The 14,574-nt window shown below is 39.5% G+C and overlaps 5 non-coding genes across 5 annotated transcripts; all 5 read right to left on the bottom strand.

Annotated features, from left to right (window-relative positions):
* Positions 1-918: 918 nt before the first annotated feature.
* On the bottom strand, positions 919-991 carry TRNAK-CUU (transfer RNA lysine (anticodon CUU)). The gene has a single exon. It is a non-coding gene; the product is annotated as a tRNA-Lys (tRNA).
* Positions 992-6,783: 5,792 nt separating this feature from the next.
* On the bottom strand, positions 6,784-6,856 carry TRNAA-AGC (transfer RNA alanine (anticodon AGC)). The gene has a single exon. It is a non-coding gene; the product is annotated as a tRNA-Ala (tRNA).
* A 4,590-nt stretch (positions 6,857-11,446) lies between these two features.
* Positions 11,447-11,519, bottom strand: TRNAK-CUU (transfer RNA lysine (anticodon CUU)). Its single transcript has one exon. It is a non-coding gene; the product is annotated as a tRNA-Lys (tRNA).
* A 575-nt stretch (positions 11,520-12,094) lies between these two features.
* Positions 12,095-12,167, bottom strand: TRNAA-AGC (transfer RNA alanine (anticodon AGC)). The gene has a single exon. It is a non-coding gene; the product is annotated as a tRNA-Ala (tRNA).
* Positions 12,168-14,205: 2,038 nt separating this feature from the next.
* On the bottom strand, positions 14,206-14,278 carry TRNAA-AGC (transfer RNA alanine (anticodon AGC)). The gene has a single exon. It is a non-coding gene; the product is annotated as a tRNA-Ala (tRNA).
* Between the last annotated feature and the right edge of the window lie 296 nt (positions 14,279-14,574).

The raw sequence follows: 14,574 nt of genomic DNA on the forward strand, positions 1-14,574 counted from the left end.
CAATTTATGGGAGTTATTGCATGTCTAATGCAAGATTAATCTCCATATTATGAGAGTCAATGAAATATTCAGGCAAAAATTACTCTTTTTCGCCCAACGTGGGGCTCAAACCCACGACCCTGAGCTTAAGAGTCTCATGCTCTACCGACTGAGCTTGCCGGGGTCCCTCCTTAAGACAGTATGCAGACCAATCACTTTTTGTGAAGACAATCAAATCCTGGATATTCCTCTACTCTTGTTTTGCAAGGAAAGCCAGATTTATACATCCTTTAGGGGACAGAGTGTCAAATAAAATAAGAGAAAATGAAAATGGAAGTTGTGAGAACTTCATGTTGAGATTGCATAAGAATTCAAATTCCTCTCACGTGCTAAAGAATACCTGAACCCTTTTGATTAAACCACTTTAGTTGTTATAATGAGACCATATTTGAAAGCCATCTGTGATTTTTCTGTTCTTACTCTGCAATGACCTTGGCAATGACAAGTTAAAAATAAAATGTATGCAAATTTTATAATGGAGAATGCGGGCATTGATCCCGCTACCTCTCGCATGCTAAGCGAGTGCTCTACCATTTGAGCTAATTCTCCTGAGTGGTTAATCTGCATAACATGAAAAAAGTAACCTTACTGCCTTCCACACTTTATTTGAAGTCCAATTGCCCATAACAGTGTTCAGTTCACTCCTAATTTATGCTTTACCTCCACTTAAGGGATGTTTTACAGTTCAGGTTGGCCTGTTTACTACTCGAATATGAGTGATATTGTGGTGGGTTCATCTAGACTCATACCCTACCTAATCTTGAAGTTAAATTTCCCACCAATGAGAAACCAAGGGAGATACCATTTTTGATAGTTATTGCATGTCTAATGCAAGAATAATCACCAGATTATGAGAGTCCAGCCAAAATTACTCATTTTCGCCCAACGTGGGGCTCGAACCCACGACCCTGAGATTAAGAGTCTCATGCTCTACCGACTGAGCTAGCCGGGCTCCCACTTCAAGATGGTATGCATACTAATCATTTTTTATGAAGGAAATCCATTCCTGGACAATTTTTGGGAGTTATTGCATGTCTAATGCAAGATTAATCTCCATATTATGAGAGTCAATGCAATATTCAGGCAAAAATTACTCGTTTTCGCCCAACGTGGGGCTCGAACCCACGACCCTGAGATTAAGAGTTTCATGCTCTACCGACTGAGCTAGCCGGGTTCCCTCCTTCAGACAGTATGCTGACCAATCCCTTTTTGTGAAGAAAATCAAATCCTGGATATTCCTCTACTCTTGTTTTGGAAGGAAAGCCAGATTTATACATCCTTCAGAGGACAGAGTGTCAAAAAAAATAAGAGAAAATTAAAATGGAAGTTGTGAGAACTTCATTTTGAGATTGCATAAGAATTCAAATTCCTCTCACATGCTAAAGAATACCTGAACCCTTTGGATTAAACCACTTTAGTTGTTATAATGAGACCATATTTGAAAGCCATCTGTGATTTTTCTGTTCTTACTCTGCAATGACCTTGGCAATGACAAGTTAAAAATAAAATGTATGCAAACTTTTTTAATGTAGAATGCGGGCATCGATCCCTCTACCTCTCGCATGCTAAGCGAGCGCTCTACCATTTGAGCTAATTCCCCTGAGTGTTTAATCTGCATAACATGAAAAAAGTAACCTTACTGACTTCCACACTTTATTTGAAGTCCAATTGCCCATAACAGTGTTAAGTTCACTCCTAACTTATGCCTTACCTCCACTTATGGGATGTTTTACAGTTCAGGTTGGCCTGTTTACTACTCGAATATGAGTGATATTGTGGTGTGTTCATCTAGACTCATACCCTACCTAATCTTGAAGTTAAATTTCCAACCAATGAGAAACCAAGGGAGATACCATTTTTGATAGTTATTGCATGTCTAATGCAAGAATACTCACCAGATTATGAGAGTCCAGCAAAAATTACTCATTTTCGCCCAACGTGGGGCTCGAACCCACGACCCTGAGATTAAGAGTCTCAAGCTCTACCGACTGAACTAGCCGGGCTCCCACTTCAAGATGGTATGCAGACTAATCATTTTTTATGAAGGAAATCCATTCCTGGACAATTTTTGGGAGTTATTGCATGTCTAATGCAAGATTAATCTCCATATTATGAGAGTCAATGCAATATTCAGGCAAAAATTACTCATTTTCGCCCAACGTGGGGCTCGAACCCACGACCCTGAGATTAAGAGTCTCATGCTCTACCGACTGAGCTAGCCGGGTTCCCTCCTTAAGACAGTATGCAGACCAATCCCTTTTTGTGAAGAAAATCAAATCCTGGATATTCCTCTACTCTTGTTTTGCAAGGAAAGCCAGATTTATACATCCTTCAGAGGACAGAGTGTCAAAAAAAATAAGAGAAAATGAAAATGGAAGTTGTGAGAACTTTATTTTGAGATTGCATAAGAATTCAAATTCCTCTCACATGCTAAAGAATACCTGAACCCTTTTGATTAAACCACTTTAGTTGTTATAATGAGACCATATTTGAAAGCCATCTGTGATTTTTCTGTTCTTACTCTGCAATGACCTTGGCAATGACAAGTTAAAAATAAAATGTATGCAAATTTTATAAAAGAGAATGCGGGCATCGATCCCGCTACCTCTCGCATGCTAAGCGAGCGCTCTACCATTTGAGCTAATTCCCCTGTGTGTTTAATCTGCATAACATGAAAAAAGTAACCTTACTGCCTTCCACACTTTATTTGAAGTCCAATTGCCCATAACAGTGTTAAGTTCACTCCTAACTTATGCCTTACCTCCACTTATGGGATGTTTTACAGTTCAGGTTGGCCTGTTTACTACTCGAATATGAGTGATATTGCGGTGTGTTCATCTAGACTCATACCCTAGCTAATCTTGAAGTTAAATTTCCCACCAATGAGAAACCAAGGGAGATACCATTTTGATAGTTATTGCATGTCTAATGCAAGAATATTCACCAGATTATGAGAGTCAATGCAATAATCCAGCAAAAATTACTCATTTTCGCCCAACGTGGGGCTCGAACCAACGACCCTGAGATTAAGAGTCTCATGCTCTACCGACTGAGCTAGCCGGGCTCCCACTTCAAGAAGGTATGCAGACTAATTATTTTTTATGAAGGAAATCCATTCCTGGACAATTTTTGGGAGTTATTGCAGGTCGAATGCAAGATTAATCTCCATATTATGAGAGTCAATGCAATATTCAGGCAAAAATTACTCTTTTTCGCCCAACGTGGGGCTCGAACACACGACCCTGAGATTAAGAGTCTCATGCTCTACCGACTGAGCTAGCCGGGCTCCCTCCTTAAGACAGTATGCAGACCAATCCCTTTTTGTGAAGAAAATCAAATCCTGGATATTCCTCTACTCTTGTTTTGCAAGGAAAGCCAGATTTATACATCCTTCAGAGGACAGAGTGTCAAAAAAAATAAGAGAAAATGAAAATGGAAGTTGTGAGAACTTCATTTTGTAGATTGCATAAGAATTCAAATTCCTCTCACATGCTAAAGAATACCTGAACCCTTTTGATTAAACCACTTTAGTTGTTATAATGAGACCATATTTGAAAGCCATCTGTGATTTTTCTGTTCTTACTCTGCAATGACCTTGGCAATGACAAGTTAAAAATAAAATGTATACAAATTTTATAATGGAGAATGCGGGCATCGATCCCGCTACCTCTCGCATGCTAAGCGAGCGCTCTACCATTTGAGCTAATTTCCCTGTGTGTTTAATCTGCATAACATGAAAAAGTAACCTCACTGCCTTCCACACTTTATTTGAAGTCCAATTGCCCATAACAGTGTTCAGTTCACTCCTAACTTATGCCTTACCTCCACTTATGGTGTGTTCATCTAGACTCATACCCTACCTAATCTTGAAGTTAAATTTCCCACCAATGAGAAACCAAGGGAGATACCATTTTTGATAGTTATTGCATGTCTAATGCAAGAATAATCACCAGATTATGAGAGTCCAGCCAAAATTACTCATTTTCGCCCAACGTGGGGCTCGAACCCACAACCCTGAGATTAAGAGTCTCATGCTCTACCGACTGAGCTAGCCGGGCTCCCACTTCAAGATGGTATGCAGACTAATCATTTTTTATGAAGGAAATCCATTCCTGGACAATTTTTGGGAGTTATTGCATGTCTAATGCAAGATTAATCTCCATATTATGAGAGTCAATGCAATATTCAGGCAAAAATTACTCGTTTTCGCCCAACGTGGGGCTCGAACCCACGACCCTGAGATTAAGAGTTTCATGCTCTACCGACTGAGCTAGCCGGGTTCCCTCCTTAAGACAGTATGCTGACCAATCCCTTTTTGTGAAGAAAATCAAATCCTGGATATTCCTCTACTCTTGTTTTGGAAGGAAAGCCAGATTTATACATCCTTCAGAGGACAGAGTGTCAAAAAAAATAAGAGAAAATGAAAATGGAAGTTGTGAGAACTTCATTTTGAGATTGCATAAGAATTCAAATTCCTCTCACATGCTAAAGAATACCTGAACCCTTTGGATTAAACCACTTTAGTTGTTATAATGAGACCATATTTGAAAGCCATCTGTGATTTTTCTGTTCTTACTCTGCAATGACCTTGGCAATGACAAGTTAAAAATAAAATGTATGCAAACTTTTTTAATGTAGAATGCGGGTATCGATCCCGCTACCTCTCGCATGCTAAGCGAGCGCTCTACCATTTGAGCTAATTCCCCTGAGTGTTTAATCTGCATAACATGAAAAAAGTAACCTTACTGACTTCCACACTTTATTTGAAGTCCAATTGCCCATAACAGTGTTAAGTTCACTCCTAATTTATGCCTTACCTCCACTTATGGGATGTTTTACAGTTCAGGTTGGCCTGTTTACTACTCGAATATGAGTGATATTGTGGTGTGTTCATCTAGACTCATACCCTACCTAATCTTGAAGTTAAATTTCCCACCAATGAGAAACCAAGGGAGATACCATTTTTGATAGTTATTGCATGTCTAATGCAAGAATACTCACCAGATTATGAGAGTCCAGCAAAAATTACTCATTTTCGCCCAACGTGGGGCTCGAACCCACGACCCTGAGATTAAGAGTCTCAAGCTCTACCGACTGAACTAGCCGGGCTCCCACTTCAAGGTGGTATGCAGACTAATCATTTTTTATGAAGGAAATCCATTCCTGGACAATTTTTGGGAGTTATTGCATGTCTAATGCAAGATTAATCTCCATATTATGAGAGTCAATGCAATATTCAGGCAAAAATTACTCATTTTCGCCCAACGTGGGGCTCGAACCCACGACCCTGAGATTAAGAGTCTCATGCTCTACCGACTGAGCTAGCCGGGTTCCCTCCTTAAGACAGTATGCAGACCAATCCCTTTTTGTGAAGAAAATCAAATCCTGGATATTCCTCTACTCTTGTTTTGCAAGGAAAGCCAGATTTATACATCCTTCAGAGGACAGAGTGTCAAAAAAAATAAGAGAAAATGAAAATGGAAGTTGTGAGAACTTTATTTTGAGATTGCATAAGAATTCAAATTCCTCTCACATGCTAAAGAATACCTGAACCCTTTTGATTAAACCACTTTAGTTGTTATAATGAGACCATATTTGAAAGCCATCTGTGATTTTTCTGTTCTTACTCTGCAATGACCTTGGCAATGACAAGTTAAAAATAAAATGTATGCAAATTTTATAATAGAGAATGCGGGCATCGATCCCGCTACCTCTCGCATGCTAAGCGAGCGCTCTACCATTTGAGCTAATTCCCCTGTGTGTTTAATCTGCATAACATGAAAAAAGTAACCTTACTGCCTTCCACACTTTATTTGAAGTCCAATTGCCCATAACAGTGTTAAGTTCACTCCTAACTTATGCCTTACCTCCACTTATGGGATGTTTTACAGTTCAGGTTGGCCTGTTTACTACTCGAATATGAGTGATATTGCGGTGTGTTCATCTAGACTCATACCCTAGCTAATCTTGAAGTTACATTTCCCACCAATGAGAAACCAAGGGAGATACCATTTTGATAGTTATTGCATGTCTAATGCAAGAATATTCACCAGATTATGAGAGTCAATGCAATAATCCAGCAAAAATTACTCATTTTCGCCCAACGTGGGGCTCGAACCAACGACCCTGAGATTAAGAGTCTCATGCTCTACCGACTGAGCTAGCCGGGCTCCCACGTCAAGAAGGTATGCAGACTAATTATTTTTTATGAAGGAAATCCATTCCTGGACAATTTTTGGGAGTTATTGCAGGTCGAATGCAAGATTAATCTCCATATTATGAGAGTCAATGCAATATTCAGGCAAAAATTACTCTTTTTCGCCCAACGTGGGGCTCGAACACACGACCCTGAGATTAAGAGTCTCATGCTCTACCGACTGAGCTAGCCGGGCTCCCTCCTTAAGACAGTATGCAGACCAATCCCTTTTTGTGAAGAAAATCAAATCCTGGATATTCCTCTACTCTTGTTTTGCAAGGAAAGCCAGATTTATACATCCTTCAGAGGACAGAGTGTCAAAAAAAATAAGAGAAAATGAAAATGGAAGTTGTGAGAACTTCATTTTGAGATTGCATAAGAATTCAAATTCCTCTCACATGCTAAAGAATACCTGAACCCTTTTGATTAAACCACTTTAGTTGTTATAATGAGACCATATTTGAAAGCCATCTGTGATTTTTCTGTTCTTACTCTGCAATGACCTTGGCAATGACAAGTTAAAAATAAAATGTATACAAATTTTATAATGGAGAATGCGGGCATCGATCCCGCTACCTCTCGCATGCTAAGCGAGCGCTCTACCATTTGAGCTAATTCCCCTGTGTGTTTAATCTGCATAACATTAAAAAAGTAACCTTACTGCCTTCCACACTTTATTTGAAGTCCAATTGCCCATAACAGTGTTAAGTTCACTCCTAACTTATGCCTTACCTCCACTTATGGGATGTTTTACAGTTCAGGTTGGCCTGTTTACTACTCGAATATGAGTGATATTGCGGTGTGTTCATCTAGACTCATACCCAAGCTAATCTTGAAGTTAAATTTCCCACCAATGAGAAACCAAGGGAGATACCATTTCTGATAGTTATTGCATGTCTAATGCAAGAATATTCACCAGATTATGAGAGTCAATGCAATAATCCAGCAAAAATTACTCATTTTCGCCCAACGTGGGGCTCGAACCCACGACCCTGAGATTAAGAGTCTCAAGCTCTACCGACTGAGCTAGCCGGGCTCCCACTTCAAGATGGTATGCAGACTAATCATTTTTTATGAAGGAAATCCATTCCTGGACAATTTTGGGGAGTTATTGCATGTCTAATGCAAGATTAATCTCCATATTATGAGAGTCAATGCAATATTCAGGCAAAAATTACTCATTTTCGCCCAAAGTGGGGCTCGAACCCACGACCCTGAGATTAAGAGTCTCATGCTCTACCGACTGAGCTAGCCGGGTTCCCTCCTTAAGACAGTATGCAGACCAATCCCTTTTTGTGAAGAAAATCAAATCCTGGATATTCCTCTACTCTTGTTTTGCAAGGAAAGCCAGATTTATACATCCTTCAGAGGACAGAGTGTCAAAAAAAATAAGAGAAAATGAAAATGGAAGTTGTGAGAACTTTATTTTGAGATTGCATAAGAATTCAAATTCCTCTCACATGCTAAAGAATACCTGAACCCTTTTGATTAAACCACTTTAGTTGTTATAATGAGACCATAGTTGAAAGCCATCTGTGATTTTTCTGTTCTTACTCTGCAATGACCTTGGCAATGACAAGTTAAAAATAAAATGTATGCAAATTTTATAATAGAGAATGCGGGCATCGATCCCGCTACCTCTCGCATGCTAAGCGAGCGCTCTACCATTTGAGCTAATTCCCCTGTGTGTTTAATCTGCATAACATGAAAAAAGTAACCTTACTGCCTTCCACACTTTATTTGAAGTCCAATTGCCCATAACAGTGTTAAGTTCACTCCTAACTTATGCCTTACCTCCACTTATGGGATGTTTTACAGTTCAGGTTGGCCTGTTTACTACTCGAATATGAGTGATATTGCGGTGTGTTCATCTAGACTCATACCCTAGCTAATCTTGAAGTTAAATTTCCCACCAATGAGAAACCAAGGGAGATACCATTTTTGATAGTTATTGCATGTCTAATGCAAGAATATTCACCAGATTATGAGAGTCAATGCAATAATCCAGCAAAAATTACTCATTTTCGCCCAACGTGGGGCTCGAACCAACGACCCTGAGATTAAGAGTCTCATGCTCTACCGACTGAGCTAGCCGGGCTCCCACTTCAAGAAGGTATGCAGACTAATTATTTTTTATGAAGGAAATCCATTCCTGGACAATTTTTGGGAGTTATTGCAGGTCGAATGCAAGATTAATCTCCATATTATGAGAGTCAATGCAATATTCAGGCAAAAATTACTCTTTTTCGCCCAACGTGGGGCTCGAACACACGACCCTGAGATTAAGAGTCTCATGCTCTACCGACTGAGCTAGCCGGGCTCCCTCCTTAAGACAGTATGCAGACCAATCCCTTTTTGTGAAGAAAATCAAATCCTGGATATTCCTCTACTCTTGTTTTGCAAGGAAAGCCAGATTTATACATCCTTCAGAGGACAGAGTGTCAAAAAAAATAAGAGAAAATGAAAATGGAAGTTGTGAGAACTTCATTTTGAGATTGCATAAGAATTCAAATTCCTCTCACATGCTAAAGAATACCTGAACCCTTTTGATTAAACCACTTTAGTTGTTATAATGAGACCATATTTGAAAGCCATCTGTGATTTTTCTGTTCTTACTCTGCAATGACCTTGGCAATGACAAGTTAAAAATAAAATGTATACAAATTTTATAATGGAGAATGCGGGCATCAATCCCGCTACCTCTCGCATGCTAAGCGAGCGCTCTACCATTTGAGCTAATTCCCCTGTGTGTTTAATCTGCATAACATTAAAAAAGTAACCTTACTGCCTTCCACACTTTATTTGAAGTCCAATTGCCCATAACAGTGTTAAGTTCACTCCTAACTTATGCCTTACCTCCACTTATGGGATGTTTTACAGTTCAGGTTGGCCTGTTTACTACTCGAATATGAGTGATATTGCGGTGTGTTCATCTAGACTCATACCCAAGCTAATCTTGAAGTTAAATTTCCCACCAATGAGAAACCAAGGGAGATACCATTTCTGATAGTTATTGCATGTCTAATGCAAGAATATTCACCAGATTATGAGAGTCAATGCAATAATCCAGCAAAAATTACTCATTTTCGCCCAACGTGGGGCTCGAACCCACGACCCTGAGATTAAGAGTCTCAAGCTCTACCGACTGAGCTAGCCGGGCTCCCACTTCAAGATGGTATGCAGACTAATCATTTTTTATGAAGGAAATCCATTCCTGGACAATTTTTGGGAGTTATTGCAGGTCTAATGCAAGATTAATCTCCATATTATGAGAGTCAATGCAATATTCAGGCAAAAATTACTCGTTTTCGCCCAACGTGGGGCCCGAACCCACGACCCTGAGATTAAGAGTCTTATGCTCTACCGACTGAGCTAGCCGGGCTCCCTCCTTAAGACAGTATGCAGACCAATCCCTTTTTGTGAAGAAAATCAAATCCTGGATATTCCTCTACTCTTGTTTTGCAAGGAAAGCCAGATTTATACATCCTTCCGAGGACAGAGTGTCAAAAAAAATAAGAGAAAATGAAAACAGAAGTTGTGAGAACTTCATTTTGAGATTGCATAAGAATTCAAATTCCTCTCACATGCTAAAGAATACCTGAACCCTTTTGATTAAACCACTTTAGTTGTTATAATGAGACCATATTTGAAAGCCATCTGTGATTTTTCTGTTCTTACTCTGCAATGACCTTGGCAATGACAAGTTAAAAATAAAATGTATGCAAATTTTATAATGGAGAATGCGGGCATCGATCCCGCTACCTCTCGCATGCTGAGCGAGCGCTCTACTATTTGAGCTAATTCCCCTGTGTGTTTAATCTGCATAACATGAAAAAAGTAACCTCACTGCCTTCCACACTTTATTTGAAGTCCAATTGCCCATAACAGTGTTCAGTTCACTCCTAACTTATGCCTTACCTCCACTTATGGGATGTTTTACAGTTCAGGTTGGCCTGTTTACTACTCGAATATGAGTGATATTATGGTGTGTTCATCTAGACTCATACCCTACCTAATCTTGAAGTTAAATTTCCCACCAATGAGAAACCAAGGGAGATACCATTTTTGATAGTTATTGCATGTCTAATGCAAGAATAATCACCAGATTATGAGAGTCAATGCAATAATCCAGCAAAAATTACTCATTATCGCCCAACGTGGGGCTCGAACCCACGACCCTGAGATTAAGAGTCTCGTGCTCTACCGACTGAGCTAGCCGGGCTCCCACTTCAAGATGGTATGCAGATTAATCATTTTTTATGAAGGAAATCCATTCCTGGACACTTTTTGGGAGTTATTGCAGGTCTAATGCAAGATTAATCTCCATATTATGAGAGTAAATGCAATATTCAGGCAAAAATTACTCGTTTTCGCCCAACGTGGGGCTCGAACCCACGACCCTGAGATTAAGAGTCTCATGCTCTACCGACTGAGCTAGCCGGGTTCCCTCCTTAAGACAGTATGCAGACCAATCCCTTTTTGTGAAGAAAATCAAATCCTGGATATTCCTCTACTCTTGTTTTGCAAGGAAAGCCAGATTTATACATCCTTCAGAGGACAGAGTGTCAAAAAAAATAAGAGAAAATGAAAATGAAAGTTGTGAGAACTTCATTTTGAGATTGCATAAGAATTCAAATTCCTCTCACATGCTAAAGAATACCTGAACCCTTTTGATTAAACCACTTTAGTTGTTATAATGAGACCATATTTGAAAGCCATCTGTGATTTTTCTGTTCTTACTCTGCAATGACCTTGGCAATGACAAGTTAAAAATAAAATGTATGCAAATTTTATAATGGAGAATGCGGGCATCGATCCTGCTACCTCTCGCATGCTAAGCGAGCGCTCTACCATTTGAGCTAATTCCCCTGTGTGTTTAATCTGCATAACATGAAAAAAGTAACCTTACTGCCTTCCACACTTTATTTGAAGTCCAATTGCCCATAACAGTGTTAAATTCACTCCTAACTTATGCCTTACCTCCACTTATGGGATGTTTTACAGTTCAGGTTGGCCTGTTTACTACTCGAATATGAGTGATATTGCGGTGTGTTCATCTAGACTCATACCCTAGCTAATCTTGAAGTTAAATTTCCCACAAATGAGAAACCAAGGGAGATACCATTTTTGATAGTTATTGCATGTCTAATGCAAGAATATTCACCAGATTATGAGAGTCAATGCAATAATCCAGCAAAAATTACTCATTTTCGCCCAACGTGGGGCTCGAACCCACGACCCTGAGATTAAGAGTCTCATGCTCTACCGACTGAGCTAGCCGGGCTCCCACTTCAAGATGGTATGCAGACTAATCATTTTTTATGAAGGAAATCCATTCCTGGACAATTTTTGGGAGTTATTGCAGGTCTAATGCAAGATTAATCTCCATATTATGAGAGTCAATGCAATATTCAGGCAAAAATTACTCGTTTTCGCCCACCGTGGGGCTCGAACCCACGACCCTGAGATTAAGAGTCTCATGCTCTACCGACTGAGCTAGCCGGGCTCCCTCCTTAAGACAGTATGCAGACCAATCCCGTTTTGTGAAGAAAATCAAATCCTGGATATTCCTCTACTCTTGTTTTGCAAGGAAAGCCAGATTTATACATCCTTCAGAGGACAGAGTGTCAAAAAAAAATAAGAGAAAATGAAAACGGAAGTTGTGAGAACTTCATTTTGAGATTGCATAAGAATTCAAATTCCTCTCACATGCTAAAGAATACCTGAACCCTTTTGATTAAACCACTTTAGTTGTTATAATGAGACCATATTTGAAAGCCATCTGTGATTTTTCTGTTCTTACTCTGCAATGACCTTGGCAATGACAAGTTAAAAATAAAATGTATGCAAATTTTATAATGGAGAATGCGGGCATCGATCCCGCTACCTCTCGCATGCTAAGCGAGCGCTCTACCATTTGAGCTAATTCCCCTGTGTGTTTAATCTGCATAACATGAAAAAAGTAACCTCACTGCCTTCCACACTTTATTTGAAGTCCAATTGCCCATAACAGTGTTCAGTTCACTCCTAACTTATGCCTTACCTCCACTTATGGGATGTTTTACAGTTCAGGTTGGCCTGTTTACTACTCGAATATGAGTGATATTGTGGTGTGTTCATCTAGACTCATACCCTACCTAATCTTGAAGTTAAATTTCCCACCAATGAGAAACCAAGGGAGATACCATTTTTGATAGTTATTGCATGTCTAATGCAAGAATAATCACAAGATTATGAGAGTCCAGCAAAAATTACTCATTTTCGCCCAAAGTGGGGATCGAACCCACGACCCTGATATTAAGAGTCTCATGCTCTACCGACTGAGCTAGCCGGGCTCCCACTTCAAGATGGTATGCAGACTAATTATTTTTTATGAAGGAAATCCATTCCTGGACAATTTTTGGGAGTTATTCGAGGTCTAATGCAAGATTAATCTCCATATTATGAGAGTCAATGCAATATTCAGGCAAAAATTACTATTTTTCGCCCAACTTGGGGCTCTAACCCACGACCCTGAGATTAAGAGTCTCATGCTCTACCGACTGAGCTAGCCGGGCTCCCTCCTTAAGACAGTATGCAGACCAATCCCTTTTTGTGAAGAAAATCAAATCCTGGATATTCCTCTACTCTTGTTTTGCAAGGAAAGCCAGATTTATACATCCTTCAGAGGACAGAGTGTCAAAAAAAATAAGAGAAAATGAAAATGGAAGTTGTGAGAACTTCATTTTGAGATTGCATAAGAATTCAAATTCCTCTCACATGCTAAAGAATACCTGAACCCTTTTGAATAAACCACTTTAGTTGTTATAATGAGACCATATTTGAAAGCCCTCTGTGATTTTTCTGTTCTTACTCTGCAATGACCTTGGCAATGACAAGTTAAAAATAAAATGTATGCAAATTTTATAATGGAGAATGCGGGCATCGATCCCGCTCCTTCTCGCATGCTAAGCGAGCGCTCTACCATTTGAGCTAATTCCCCTGTGTGTTTAATCTGCATAACATGAAAAAAGTAACCTTACTGCCTTCCACACTTTATTTGAAGTCCAATTGCCCATAACAGTGTTAATTTCACTCCTAACTTATGCCTTACCTCCACTTATGGGATGTTTTACAGTTCAGGTTGGCCTGTTTACTACTCGAATATGAGTGATATTGCGGTGTGTTCATCTAGACTCATACCCTAGCTAATCTTGAAGTTAAATTTCCCACCAATGAGAAACCAAGGGAGATACCATTTCTGATAGTTATTGCATGTCTAATGCAAGAATATTCACCAGATTATGAGAGTCAATGCAATAATCCAGCAAAAATTACTCATTTTCGCCCAACGTGGGGCTCGAACCCACGACCCTGAGATTAAGGGTCTCATGCTCTACCTACTGAGCTAGCCGGGCTCCCACTTCAAGATGGTATGCAGACTAATCATTTTTTATGAAGGAAATCCATTCCTGGACAATTTTTGGGAGTTATTGCAGGTCTAATGCAAGATTAATCTCCATATTATGAGAGTCAATGCAATATTCAGGCAAAAGTTACTCGTTTTCGCGCAACGTGGGGCTCGAACCCACGACCCTGAGATTAAGAGTCTCATGCTCTACCGACTGAGCTAGCCGGCTCCCTCCTTAAGACAGTATGCAGACCAATCCCTTTTTGTGAAGAAAATCAAATCCTGGATATTCCTCTACTCTTGTTTTGCAAGGAAAGCCAGATTTATACATCCTTCAGAGGACAGAGTGTCCAAAAAAATAAGAGAAAATGAAAACGGAAGTTGTGAGAACTTCATTTTGAGATTGCATAAGAATTCAAATTCCTCTCACATGCTAAAGAATACCTGAACCCTTTTGATTAAACCACTTTAGTTGTTATAATGAGACCATATTTGAAAGCCATCTGTGATTTTTCTGTTCTTACTCTGCAATGACCTTGGCAATGACAAGTTAAAAATAAAATGTATGCAAATTTTATAATGGAGAATGCGGGCATCGATCCCGCTACCTCTCGCATGCTAAGCGAGCGCTCTACCATTTGAGCTAATTCCCCTGTGTGTTTAATCTGCATAACATGAAAAAAGTAACCTCACTGCCTTCCACACTTTATTTGAAGTCCAATTGCCCATAACAGTGTTCAGTTCACTCCTAACTTATGCCTTACCTCCACTTATGGGATGTTTTACAGTTCAGGTTGGCCTGTTTACTACTCGAATATGAGTGATATTGTGGTGTGTTCATCTAGACTCATACCCTACCTAATCTTGAAGTTAAATTTCCCACCAATGAGAAACCAAGGGAGATACCATTTTTGATAGTTATTGCATGTCTAATGCAAGAATAATCACA

The sequence above is a fragment of the Lissotriton vulgaris genome, chromosome 1_1, assembly GCF_964263255.1.
Source record: "Lissotriton vulgaris chromosome 1_1, aLisVul1.2, whole genome shotgun sequence".
NCBI lineage: Eukaryota > Metazoa > Chordata > Amphibia > Caudata > Salamandridae > Lissotriton > Lissotriton vulgaris.